Source organism: Rattus norvegicus, chromosome 2 (assembly GCF_036323735.1).
Source record: "Rattus norvegicus strain BN/NHsdMcwi chromosome 2, GRCr8, whole genome shotgun sequence".
NCBI classification, from domain to species: Eukaryota; Metazoa; Chordata; class Mammalia; order Rodentia; family Muridae; genus Rattus; species Rattus norvegicus.
In genome coordinates this window covers 60,979,182-60,993,493 of record NC_086020.1, presented here as the reverse complement: position 1 = coordinate 60,993,493, position 14,312 = coordinate 60,979,182, and the positions used below count along the sequence as shown (strand labels likewise).

Here is a 14,312-nt window from a genome sequence, read left to right as displayed (position 1 = left end):
GCCAGACTTCACTGGAGTGAGAGATGGCCCTTAAAGGGGAATCGCCATTTCACTGTTGGAAGACTAGTAAACATCACAAGGTGACTCAAAGAAATCTTAGAAACATTTCACTTAGATTTTTCTTCCACTAATAATTTAGTCAATTTCCCATCTTAATGAGTTTTTTACTTTCTCTGGCAGAGCAGTAAAATAAGATCTTAAATAACAAAAGCAATCTGCTATCTTAAGTAGCCTACATCTTTGATGGTGACATATGCAGAGGCAATCAATCTGTGAGGGTGATTTCTCCATGGCCTATTTGCTGGCAGATTCTAGCTCCCTGGGCTTACATGGTATTAGTAGATGGAGAAAATTGAGAGCCCACCATTTATGAGTATTGTCATTTGGGTGGCATAGATCTGGTCCAAGTAGTGACAGTATTCAAGAGACCAAGAAAAGTCTCAGAGAATAGTGACAAAATATGTATTGAACTGGTTGGAAAATAAAAGCAGATGCAATATTTCTCTTTCTGATCATAAAAGTAACACAGTCATTGTCAAAAAATTCTCCCAAGTACAGAAAAGTATAGAGAGTAAATAAAAATCTCCTAATTGCACTGCTAGGGGATATCGACCATGAAAAGCTTTTGAGAAAGACAAGAAAAGGAGATCAGCACCAGGTTTTCTGAAACAATCAGCTAAGAAGATTGAAGATCTTTTTTCCCCTCCTTTTTTGAGGATAGTGGACCTTTCAGTGTGAACATTGATGGTTTGAGATGATGTTCTTTGAGAATCAAGATAGTCGAGTCCCTACCCTTGTCTGGATGAGATGGACAATGGAAGGCAATCATGTGGGCACTTGATCAAGCCCTCCTTACCTTCAGGGCTCATGTGCAAAACATCTGCAGTGCTCACCTTCACAGAGAAGTGTCCTTTAGCTGAAAGAGAAGATGACTCACTTTAGCTCAAACAGGAGAGAGAAGGAGATATCATTCCTAGCTTCCTGTGCTGCAGAGTATACCTGAACACCCCTATTTAGAAAAGCTGAACTTACTTGATTTACCGTCTTCATGATGAAGTCATATCAATCTTGGAAAAAAGCTACAAACATAAATCCCATGTATTGCAAAATATTCTAATTATTAATATGTTATTCATCATTCTATGTCCTTTATGAATCAAAAATTACCTTTTCCACAAGTCATCAGAGAGTAAGTCATAGTCATGATACCTCTTTTGTCCCTAATTATTTGAGTTTTTCTTCCTAAGAACAGAGCATTCTTTTTTTAATAAACAGTGTGAATAAGTCAGAAAATTACCATTGATTCTGTGTCTAATCTGTAGCTCATAGACCACTTTCACCAGCTGTCCCATTGGCTGGGGTTTAAGAGACACAGAATAGATGAGAGCTGGAGATGCAGATCTCAAGTAGGAAGGAACTCTTTCAACATCTAAATACAAACCAGGTCTGTATATGGCAGAAACTACCTTATAAACTTGGCTTTTGGGGCTGGGAAGACTGTTTAGTAGGTAAAACACTGGCCATGTGACTGTGAGACTGGATTTCAGATCCCCAGTTCCCGTGTAAATCCTGGGGAAGCATGGTGGACTACCTACAATCCCAGATCCCAGCAAACATGGGAGATGAAGACAGGACCCATGCAGCAAGCTGGCCACCGGGGCCAGCCAAATCTACCTAGATTAGATAGACTTACTTAAAGTCTGGGTTCAAGTGAATGACATCATCTTAATATATAAGGTGCAGATATAGGGAGGAAGACACTAGACATTGGCCTTTGGCCTCCACAAGCACGTATATGTGCATATATTCGTGTCATATACACAGACATATGTATGCATATACACATGGGTCACATACACATGCAAAAAAGAAGCAAAACATCCGTCCTCTAAAATGTCTTTTATTTATAGACATAAATTCACAATTATTGTCCAATTTAGTTTCACAATTCCATCTGAGAGCCAACTGGCTAGTGGAACCAGCCAAAAAGGCTTTCAAATAATTTCTTAGCATTCAAATTCCAGAGTCCTAGGAACTATCCTTTGAGGAAGCTAGTGATGGATGTTCTTGCTAGTGTAGCTAAGGAGGAGGAAGTGACCAGCAGGAGACCCATGGTGGCCACCAGTGTCCGGGAAATAAATCAGGAAAGGGAATAACATTTGAAATGTAAATAAAAAATAAAAAACAAAACAAAACAAAAAACAGAAAAAAAAACCCTCAAAATAGGTGGAACTTCATGAGGTTAAAAGTTTCTGCACATTAGACAACATCATTTGAGTAAAGCAGCAGCTACGGAATGGGAAAAAATTTTGCTAATTCTCCATCTCACAGAGGATAAGTATCTAGAGTATACAAAGAACTAAAAAAAAAAGACTCAACATTAATAAAGCAAATGACCCAATTAAAACATGGGAAGCAGAAATAGATGAATTTTCAAAGATAATACACAAATGAGTGAGAAACAAGGCTGTTTAATATATTTAATCACTACAGAAATGCAGATTCAAACTACTTTGAGATTTCATCTTACTCCAGTCAAGATGGCCAAGATAAATAAAACAAACGGCAGCTGAGTCTGATATGAAGAAAGGGGGACACTTATTCATTGTGGTGGGAACACAAATTTATATGGCCACTGTGGAAATCAGTATGGAAGTTCCTCCAAAAGCTGAAAATTGATCTATCTCAAGGTCCAGCTTATGTATATGTGTCTGGGCATATACACAAGGGACACATACACAAAGAGCCACTTGATCATCCATGTTCATAGCTGCTCTATTCATAATAGTCAGAAATTAGAAACAGCCTTGAAGTCCATCACCTGGTAAATGGATAATGTTAATGAGGTACATTTACACAATGAAATATTATATGACTTTTAAGAAAAATGAAATTATTAAATCTGCAGATAAATGGATGGCCCTAGAAACAGTCATCCAGTGTGATGTAACCGAGACTCAGAAAGACAAATACTGAATATTTTCTCTCATATGCCTATGTTAGCATTTAGATATATGTGTTTCAATCAGAATAACCACCATGGTTAAACAGAAAATAGGGGACTAGGATAAAGGAGAAGGTGATTGTCCAGGGACCCAGGATGGGTAATAACTATATTGTTACCACACGATAAAGGGGAAATTAGAATAGGGGCATTTAATAGAAAGGATGATAGGTGGACAGGGTAGAGAAGGGACAACTTACATTAAACGTCTTTTGGAAGGCCACACAGAAGCCTATTCCTATAGATCCTTGCTAAAATATATGCATATATAAATTGAATTTAAATGGAGTTACCATAGAATCGGGGAGACAACGTCCCACCTGCATATCATATGCTTCCATAAAACCCATATCTGGGAGTGGTTATATCTTTTTGAGCCATTGGCAAAAACAGTCCCACAGACCACCCTCTAACATTACAAATTATTGCCAATGATATTGATTACCTTCTACAATATGATGTTGAGAGATTATTACTGAAGACACCACATACTTATGCTATTGAACATGGAGAAATCAAGTTGGTGTTCAACTAGAAGTTTGACCTCTTATAATCAGCATTCGTAGTGCTGGATGATCTGTATATTATATACATGCTAGTGGAAGAGAAAAGCAATCTTCAGTCTCACCCAGAGCTCCCTGAGAGTTATAGTAGCAATCTGTCTGTAAGATACACTCACTGGTGCAATAGTAGCACAGATGTTATTGGAGTAACTGACTACCTTTTGAAGATTTACAGGCTACCCTATGCAATGGATCAGATATTGGCACTATTAATTAGGTACAGAACCTGAGATTAGAGATGGGTCTAGGCGAAAGCCTTAATGAACATAGCAATGAAATGACTCCCAATGACATATTGTTAAACCCACAGATCACCATATTACAGAGTTCTCATCAGAAAGCTGCTTTCAGTCGATGGTAATTAACTCAGAGACTCGCTACTGGACAACCTGCAGAAAGTAGGAAATTTTAAAGCATTCAGTCCTACATGGAATCTCTGCATAACACCTCTCCCCTCAAGGCTCAGGAATTATGTGGCAAAGGAGGCAGAATTTAAAAGCCAGAGGTGGTGGGTGACTTCAAGGAAACAGCATTTCTCAGACGTAACAGGATTGATGCTCATGGGTATTCACAGAGATCGTGCTAGCATGCACAAGACCTCTCAAAATGACAAGTTCAAATAGGACAAAATCAATGTATGGAGAAAGAGAAATGGGCACAATGTCCCATCCCCAGGGAAACAACATTTGCAACTAAGCGTTATTGAGGGAAAGGAAAAAACACTTCTTTTCAATGAATGCAATGGCACTAGGCATAGAAAGCACACTCCAAGGCAGGAAGAGTGCGCAGGAAGAGTTGGACCACACAAAATGGATTCCTGTTTTTAAAGGAAGAGAAAGAAAATGAAGTAGCTTGGGTAGGAATGAGGGTTATTGGGAGAAATTTGGGAAGGGGAAAATATGACAAAAACACAGTGAGTAAATTATTATTTTTTTTAAAACCAACCATTCAAGAAACAATGAAACCTACCCTCTCTCCATTTGAGTATTAAATGTTGAAGACCATTTGGCCACAATATTAGGAGTATGGCATAAAGAACAGAGAGTGAGAAGTATGGTCTTATTAGTGCCTTTATTATGTCCCACTTGGAGTCCCATGTTCAATCTTTTGCTTTTCAATAGAAGAGGAGCTATGGTATCTGCATAGTGTGTCATGAAGCAAGCAAGTCAAGAATTTCATTTGTTCAAGAGCATAGATCTCAGAGTTTTGGTCTTTATGTAACTAACAGATGAGACTGTCCATGGAAAGTTCCCATAAGTTAGAGGTTAAAAAGACAGAGCTGCTGGTGCCATTGTAACTGATGAATTACCAAAGCTGTGCCTTATCTTTTGATATTAGCTCAAGCTTAGGCTTCAGTCAATAAATTTTCAGATATCCTCAGAAAATCAGAGAGGCTTCAAGCATTCTGGCAACAGGTCTAGTCACTCATAGCAACCTGTACAACAAGCCCTTGAAGGAGGAACACACGCATGCAGCCAAGAAATCATTTGTGGCATAATCTTGGTGAGGAGCTGAGTCTGAGAATCAGACTGAGGCAGAGCCAAGAGATTCAGCGGGGCAGCCAGTCTCTTATAGAATTACCAGAGAAATAGAAGAAAACTAGTGCTTGGTGAAATTATTTCCCCCCCTTCTGTTCTTGAGGTACAGAAACATGAAGAACATCAGACCTATCTTCTAGGTTCGAGCTTCACTAATAATGCCAACTATCATTTAGAGTTTTTGATCCATATATGGCAGAGGCATACCCCAAAACTTGGGTTAATGGACTGGCTCTTGTTGGAACCAAAGGGAAATTACAAAACTTTCACTGGGCTGATTGAGAGAGAGGGAGAAAGAACAGAGTCAAATGAGGTAAAGTCAGTTCAGATGTTGGGTCCAACAGGGAACTGGCAAGTGCTGACTGGGCATGGTAGACTTGGCCCAAAGGTCAGGCGCTAACTAAACAGTGCAGAGGAGGAAGTGAAAAAGAAAAAGCCAGGATTGTGTGTGTGTGTGTGTGTGTGTGTGTGTGTGTGTGTGTGTGTGTATGTGTTACTGGTGCCAGCACTAAGGGGTTGGTACGAGTATGGGTGGTTCACTTAAAGGGACAGAGTAGGAACTGATCACAACTCCAGATCTCTTTCCATTAGTGGATTAGGAGAACGATTTTGAGATTAGAGAGCTAGCAGGCATCAGCATAATCCTATTTTTAAAAAATGACTAGAGAACAGAAGAAAATAATTAGTTAACATTTATTAACTGCCAGACACTATTTCTAAGCACTTGAATGCGTGGTTTTGTCTAATCTTTATAAGTACATTTTGATAACCAAGCTTCTTTTTCTTTTTTTTTCTTTTCTCTTTTTCAGAGCTGGGGACCGAACCCAGGGCCTTGCGCTTGCTAGGCAAGCGCTCTACCACTGAGCTAAATCCCCAACCCCGATAACCAAGCTTCTTAATAGAGAGTTAATTTAAAAAATGATGAAAACATACGTAGCATATTGGAAGGAACCTGTAAAAACTCATCATGAGAAATGAGCTATGGCTGTTCATTTGTTCATGTACACACTCATTCAACCAATAGTTATTGATTATCTGAAAAACATTTGTGTAATATCTGAGGATTCTTATATAAGGTAACTGTCTTCTCTCTTCATTGTCCTCTATTGAAGGATCCAGTTCTGTACAATGTGTAGCCTTTTAGAATGGAACATTAAGGCATTGGGTAGCTTTATATTAAATTTTAGTTATGATGAGTAGTTGCTCGCAGTCTTCAGTTACACATTTCTACCCTGTGCACCATGTTTACATGTTGTAGAGGTGCAAACCTGTCTGGGCTTCAACCAAACTTCTCTGTTGTTTTTAACTGAGTTCTTTGCTTTCTTTAGTTTTAAGAGCAGCAGCTATAAATAGGACATCTACATCATACGCCTCTCCCAGCTCCAGGAACCAGGAAAGAAGGATTATAAGGGCCAGAGGTCAAGGAGGACCAGAGGAAAACAGTGCATTCTGGAGGAGACATAACCACCACACTCTTGAGCTCACAGCAACTGTGCTTATCTGCAAGAGATGTGCTCAAGACCCAGCTGGTCAACATTCCAGCATAGAGCGGAGTTCCTGAATTCCCACCTCAGCCTGAAGAGCTATTGATAGTTGCTAGCTGCTGGGTCAGGGACAGTCAGTTTTTATTAAAGGTGTGGCCTTTGCTGGGTGAAGGGTGCTTCAGTGTATGGCCTCACCCCTTGATTACATAGGTGGCAGAAATTGCATTAGTTGGGTTATAAAAGTAAAAGGTGACTTTGTGGTTGGAAGTGGACAGAGAGTGGATGAGTAGAACTGGGAGGGATTAGGGCAGTGGGTTTCAACCTTCCTAATGCTGGGAACCTTTAAAAACAGTCACTCCTGTTGTGGTGACCCCCAATCATAAGATTATTTTTGTTATTATTTCATAACTGTAAGTTTGCTTCTGTTATGGATTGTACAGTAAATATCCATCTTTTCCAGTGGACTTAGGTGACCCCTATGAAAGAGTCATTTGACCCTCAAAGGGGTCATGATCCTCAGGTTGAGAACCACTGGATTAAGGGGAGGAAGAAGGAATGACATGATGATGCATGTTTGATATTCTTAAAGAACTAATAAAGTATTATGTCACTTAGAATATAGTTATATATTTTACTGGTGTAGAAAAATGGAATAGTAGATTCTCTTCTGAGGTCTAGCCACATGTAGTTTATTAGGTTTCCAGTATCAGATACGAGTTTCCTCCTAGTAAGTGGACTTTAAGTCTCATTAGATGGCTATTCATAACTCTCAAAATAATAGTTCCCCTATTACGCCACTGGAAATATCTGACAGGTTGGTCATTGTTGTGGTTTATAGGCTTTAAAGCTGAATAAAAATATTAATTTCTTTTAGCAACTTGCATATTACTTCTAGTACTATGAGAGTTTGTCCTTAGAAATGGGGCATTCAGAGTTCAGCTTGATGATTTCAAATTCTTGTCTGAAGTATGTTTGGACTTAAGCAGTAGGGTCTTACCATCTAGTTCTAGGAAGCAATCAAGGCAACCAAGGGTCATGACAATGCTTCATGTTGTTTTATACTCACAGACAAGTATATCCAGCTCTCAACCCTCATCAAAGAAGTCATCAAAGAGGCTCTTACATGGATTCACAGCTGGTCAAAATGCAGTGACTAGTGACTCCGAGGTGTTCAGCCCCAACTGGCATATCTACAATACAACCTTTATACCTGAGGTTTGATTATTGCAGAAGATGAGATGGAATGATTGTATGCCTAGAAGAGCAGGATGTCTGCTGCTAGATAGATAGTATCTTCTAGACATGCCAGGGATGCTGCTCCCATGAAATAGCAACAAGGCCTGGGCAATAGCAAGATCAGTCTACATGCCAATGCAGGTAGGAGAAATTTCACAAGGATCCATCTCTAGATGAAGAACTATAGACAGTCAATGGCTGTGTAAGGAAAATCAGACTTCTCTAGAGAGATACTCTGTGATAGGTTATTCAATCCCAACTAGCAAGACCTAAACATAAGTATGTAAAAGAAGCACTAACTTAGTGAGTAAACTTAGGAGGTTGTATACAAACACATATATGTGTAACTATAATTATAGAAGAAGAGGTCATGGATCTTAGAGGGAGGGAAGGTGGGTGGGAGAACTGAAGGAAGGAAAGGGGATTGAGGAAGGGATGTAAATATAGGACTAATGTATGAGTTCTTTCAAACAATGTTTAAAGTTAAAATGTTATATTAAAGAATTATAAGAGTTGGATGCAATTTGTCAGCGGAAAAGAAAAAAAAATAGAGAAAGCATAGAAGACTAGGGGGAACCAAAAGTAGGAAGACAGTATCTTCTTTTCAAGAACTTTATGTGTTGTCCTGAGCTCATTTCAAATGGCTGTCAGTATCAGAAGAATATATTCAAAGGCATGAGAGGACTCCCTGTCTTATATTTTATAGTTCCAGAGACTGGGAAGTCCAAGGTCCAATACTCTTTCCCCCAGCTGGTGAGAGCCTTATCGCTATATTATCCAGCGGCGGGAGGAGGAAGTTCAAGTCAGTGCATATCAGAGAAAAACGAGAAAGAGGTGAGGGTTCGCACCAGAGAGTGAACAGGAAAGCAGGCAGAACTTACTTTTCTAAGAAAGCTTCCATGAGTGATGACCTAATTGCTTCTTGTTGGGCTCTACCCTCTGCCTTCCAACACAGACACACTGAGAATTAATTAGCCAAATTAATTGAGCTTTCAAGGACACATCCAAATTATTGTCCCCTCAGACCAGTGAAAATTACATGGAGGCAGATTTGGGTTGGGTAAGCTTTAATGAAACATCTTGCTGTACATTCTACTTGTCTGTTACTGGCTTGAACTAGAATAACTTTTTAACTGAGCAGAATAGCTTTTTAAGCATTATGGCAGTCCAGGAAGATAAGGACCACTCTGTTGGAAGTCTGTTCCTCCTCATGACTGTGGATGTGTTTGCAGAACTGCGTGGACCCTTCCAGAGGGCTTAGACTGGGTAAACAAGTCTCATAAGGTGACAGTCAGCTTTTGGAATACTCTGCTTCTAGGATACTGGAGAAACTTACAATTTAATCTGCACTTATAACTTTTGCTTCAAAATTTGGGTATTTTTGCAATAATCTGCTGGGGACAATTCATGGCTCCTTCCAGTTACTTACATCCAACCTAAATTCTTGAATTCATATCTTTCCAAGAAATTCTTTGTGTGAATTCTTGACAAAGTGCCCATTTTCCATCTGCTTTTGGCACTTTTCGTGTCCCCTACTCTTGGTTTTTTCACATTTAAATAAATTGTAAAGCATTTTGTAATTATACTATGATTACATTTCTCCCTTCCTTTTCCTTCCTCCAATCAGTACGATGTAACCCCATTGCCTTTTCAAGCCCACACATTCTTTATATTTAATTGTCGCTGGGTGTCCTACTCTTGAGAAACATTTTTACATTCATTCATTCATTCATACATTCATTCATTCCCTTTACACCATGACCACAGCCCTCCCTCCCTGTTCCCCACCACTACCACTATCACACACAGCTCATCCCCTCATCCCCTACCCGCTTCTCCTCTGAGAACAGCGAGGCCCTGACACATCAAGTCATTTCAGGACAAAGCACATCCTCTCCCACTGAGGCCATACGAGGCAGTCAGCTAGGGTAAAAGGATATAGGAGCAGGCCACAGAGTCAAAGACAGCCCCCATTTTAGTTGTTGGCGAACTCACATGAAGTCCAAGCTGCACACCTCCTACAGATGTTCAGAGAACCTAGGTCTAACCCACACTTGCTCTTTGGTTGGTGATTAATTCTCTAGGAGCTGCCGAGGGTCCAGGTTGGTTGACTCTGTTCATCTTTCCTGTGGAGTTCCTATCCCCTTTGGGGGCCCTCAGTCCTTCCCCCAACTCTTACACAAGACTCCCCAGGCTCTATCTAATGTTTGGCTCTGGGTCTCTGCATCTGTTTCAGTCAGCTAGAGTGGAGCCTCTCAGGGCACAGGTATGCTAGCCTCCTGTCTGCATGCATAGCAGGTTACCGTTAGTAGTGTCAGAGATTGGTTCTTGCCCACGGGGTGGGCACTCTTTGGTTGAGAGCTCCCTAAGTCTCTGCTCCATCTTTGTACCTGCTCTTCTTGTAGGCAGGATAAATTTTGGGCCAAAGGTTTTGTGGGTGGGTTGATAACATTATCCCTCCACTGGGAGTCCTGCCTGGCTAGAGGAGGTAACAACTCCAGGCTCCATGCGCTCCACTGCTAGGAGTCTCAGCTAAGATTAAGATGGGAATTTCTTTGGAAATCAGAGTTGAGAAGAAAGGTAGACCATCACATTGTTACTCAAGAAAGTCTTACCAGCCTGTGCTTTATCAGAGGTACCCTGGCCTTTTCGAGCATTATTTTTCCACATGTTAGCTTTACCAGGAGCATCTAGACAGGTTGGTATTCTCAAAGGGTAGTGACTTCAATGGGAGAGTGTATGTAGAAGTGCTCTGTAACAGGGAAATACTGAAAGGGTTATATGTTTTCTTAGAGTCATAACCTATTTACAGTCACAGGACTGGTTATTAGAGTCCCATTAGAAGTGGATTACTTTAAATCCTTTTGAGAATGATATAAAGTAAATAAAAAGTACTACTGATGATATTTAAAAAGAATCAAAGTCCAGGGGACCTTGATTGACCAACAAAGTGTTACAATTCAGAGCTGGATTTTGTAAGCCAGAAAGTAGCTATATAAACAACTTAAAATCAGAGTGTGTGTGTGATGGTGGGGTGGGGAGGGGAGAGGGGAAGGTTGTTCCATCCCAGTGAATAACTTCAGCACAAATGTGGTTCTTTGGAAGTTGGCCAGTGGTCATCTTAACTTGGGTGGCCATAGGTTGGGCATGGTAATAAGGTAACCACCAGCAGTGGACCTGAACAGAATGGCTTTCTGTTTATTTTAGTTGAGAGACCAGTATAAGTCCATTTCTCAGATCAAGTGGAAAGCATTCACAAACCAGGGCCATGTTACTAATATGAAGAGAGCAGAAAACCCAGCAAGAACAAGACAGCCTCTAAGTGATACATATGCATATTCTAGAAAGCTATAGGAATTTTTCTTTTAAATAGGTGAGGGTAAGACTACAGCTCAATGGTCCAGTGCAAGCTTAATGTGTGTGAAGGACTAGATCTCATTTCCAGATGCAGGAAATCCTAACCTCAAGGAAAATTATTTCCTTATTGATTGCAGTCTTAAAACCATTCTTGGGGTTGGGGATTTAGCTCAGAGGTAGAGCGCTTGCCTAGCAAGCTCAAGGCCCTGGGTTCGGTCCCCAGCTCCGAAAAAAAAGAAAAGAAAAAAAAAAACATTCTTAAATGTCACCTGTGGCCTGTTCTTTAAATCCCCACGAGAACATTTATAAAAAGTTACATTTTTAAAAGTTGGAAGTCGCCAAATGCCATACACAAGGAAAGAACATACTTTTCTAGTTAATACAGAGAATTGTTAGTATCCTGGTGAAATGAACGGAGAACATCCCATCTTTACCTGGAAATGTAAGAGAGTAAATTCTTCCAAGTCTTAGTATCCAAGGGTTAGGATTATGTAGGATTAGTAGCCAAAATGTTTTCATCCTTTATGCTGTGTAATAAGGGAGCCTGTTTAGGGAGGAGTGCTAGTAGGGAGATCTGTTTCTATTTCCGTAAGACTTCTGTCTCATTAGGGACCATCAAAATGCTATTTCTCTCTGGCCCTTGAACCAATTTCTCTCTCTTGGGGCAACACAGTTAATGACCACCTTGGAGCAGTAAATTAGTAGCTTGTGTCAACAGTGGCTTCCTTTTCTCAGTCTAGTTGTTGATTTCACTATCTGATGGTGCCTTTTTATAAGGTGGTTGAACTTATCATATGACAGACTGTACTCCAGTTTGCTCCTTTGTTTTCCAGGTGAATTTAAAAGTGCTGCTGATAGTGGAGGGGTGATATTAGTGGCTACCTTACATCTCCAAGTCAAGAACTCCAGCAGCAGGGTCCCAACACCAATTCCTCAACTGATGGCAATGAGTCAGTGTAGTCAGTGTGCTGAGATTTTCTTTTTTTTTTACTTTGAGATATCTCCAGGTTCTCCTTTCTGATTTCCTCTTATGCATTTCAGTGACATCATATCTTAAAGTGGTGCAACTCATTCAATCACTTTTATGAAAAAATCCTAAGGTTTCTTTGTGTTTGAGCATGGCGTAGTTGTATGCCAGGTTCAAATGCTAGCAAGCCTGATGCATTGTACACAGTCAGCATGGGCCAACAGATGGGCACAAGGTTTAGTTCTATCTTAACGTTGTATAAATATAACCTGCACATCTTTATGGCAAGGCAGTAGTCTCTAAATCTTTAAATTAGGAACATTATATAACCAACTTTTAGGGTTGTTGTGAGTTTTAGTACATAATACACAAGAAACTAAAGTCATAATACTAATCATAATCATTGATAGCACACTCCTAGGAAATAAGAACAAAGTCATCTTCATTCGATGATGAGAACAGAAGACAGTTAAGTATTATTTAATACTCCAAAGACAGGAAACATCCACACTAGGTTCCCAAACCTTTGAGATGTCCATATACAAATGATAGACATGAAGGGTTTTGCGTTGTGAAGGAAGAACATCTTGAAGAGGGATTCTGGAAGAATCCTAAGACCTTTAAAAGCCTCTTTGCTCCATATATCTCTTTCTGTGTTTCCTCATTTGTACTCAGCCTGTGACAAGATGAAGCTAAAATTACAGATAGCATTATGTAGCTACTAGATCCTGGTAGACAATGCTGGAGACTGGCAGAATATTCATTTACAGACACTTCTGCTGAGCATACAAAGACAGGAATTGGATCCCACATATATTCCAGTCAAACAAAACAAATTCATGTGTATATTTTAGACATATTTTATTACAAGGGAAGCAAAGGGTCATTTAAGTACCTCGATTAAGATAGTTGTCAGATAACTATCAGAATCTTATTCATGCTACTATTGTTAAGGGATATTGTAAACACTCACTCTCATAAACATTAATAGAATTTATTTTAAGATTTAGGCAGAAGTAGGGACTGATGAAAAAATTGTAATAGCAAAGGAAAGTAGCTTGGTGATTGCCACAGACTGGGTATTGTCTGCTAATTAAAGTGGGGAGAGCCCGGCCCTCAGCAGCTCTCTGCCCCCAGACCCTGTGAGAGAGAGACCCAACCGCCTGGTCAGGTGGGCACTCCTGAGGCTGCAGAGCGGAAGAGACCACCAACACTGCTCACCCCTGCCCACATCCCTGGCCCAAGAGGAAACTGTATAAGGCCTCTGGGCTCCCGTGGGGGAGGGCCCAGGAGCGGCAGGACCCCTGTGCCTGAGACACCACCAGAACCAGAAGGAAACAGACCGGATAAACAGTTCTCTGCACCCAAATCCCGTGGGAGGGAGAGCTGAACCTTCAGAGAGGCAGACAAGCCTGGGAAACCAGAAGAGACTGCTCTCTGCACACACATCTCGGACGCCAGAGGAAAAAGCCAAAGACCATCTGGAACCCTGGTGCACTGAAGCTCCCGGAAACGGCGGCACAGGTCTTCCTGGTTGCTGCCGCTGCAGAGAGCCCGTGGGTAGCACCCCACGAGCGAACTTGAGCCTCGGGACCACAGGTAAGACCAACTTTTCTGCTGCAAGAAAGCTGCCTGGTGAACTCAAGACACAGGCCCACAGGAACAGCTGAAGACCTGTAGAGAGGAAAAACCACACGCCGGAAAGCAGAACACTCTGTCCCCATAACTGACTGAAAGAGAGGAAAACAGGTCTACAGCACTCCTGACACACAGGCTTATAGGACAGTCTAGCCACTGTCAGAAATAGCAGAACAAAGTAACACTAGAGATAATCTGATGGCGAGAGGCAAGCGCAGGAACCCAAGCAACAGAAACCAAGACTACATGGCACCATCGGAGCCCAATTCTCCCATCAAAACAAACATGGAATATCCAAACACACCAGAAAAGCAAGATCTAGTTCCAAAATCATTTTTGATCATGATGCTGGAGGACTTCAAGAAAGACGTGAAGAACTCCCTTAGAGAACAAGTAGAAGCCCACAGAGAGGAATTGCAAAAATGCCTGAAAGAATCGCAAAAATCCCTGAAAGAATTCCAGGAAAACATAAATAAACAAGTAGAAGCCCATAGAGAGGAGACACAAAAATCCCTGAAAGAATTC

The 14,312-nt window shown here is 40.7% G+C and overlaps 1 protein-coding gene across 11 annotated transcripts in view; it reads right to left on the bottom strand.

Moving 5' to 3' along the window:
- The window catches only part of Prlr (prolactin receptor), a 190,493-nt gene that overhangs the window by 58,390 nt on the left and 117,791 nt on the right, over nt 1-14,312 (bottom strand). For 6 of the 11 annotated variants that reach the window (XM_063281310.1, XM_039101753.2, NM_001034111.1 and 3 more), the window contains 1 exon segment: nt 894-916. The exons of 1 other annotated variant lie outside the window; for it this stretch is intronic. The gene's annotated coding sequence lies outside the window, so the exon portion shown is untranslated. 11 annotated transcript variants of the gene reach the window in all.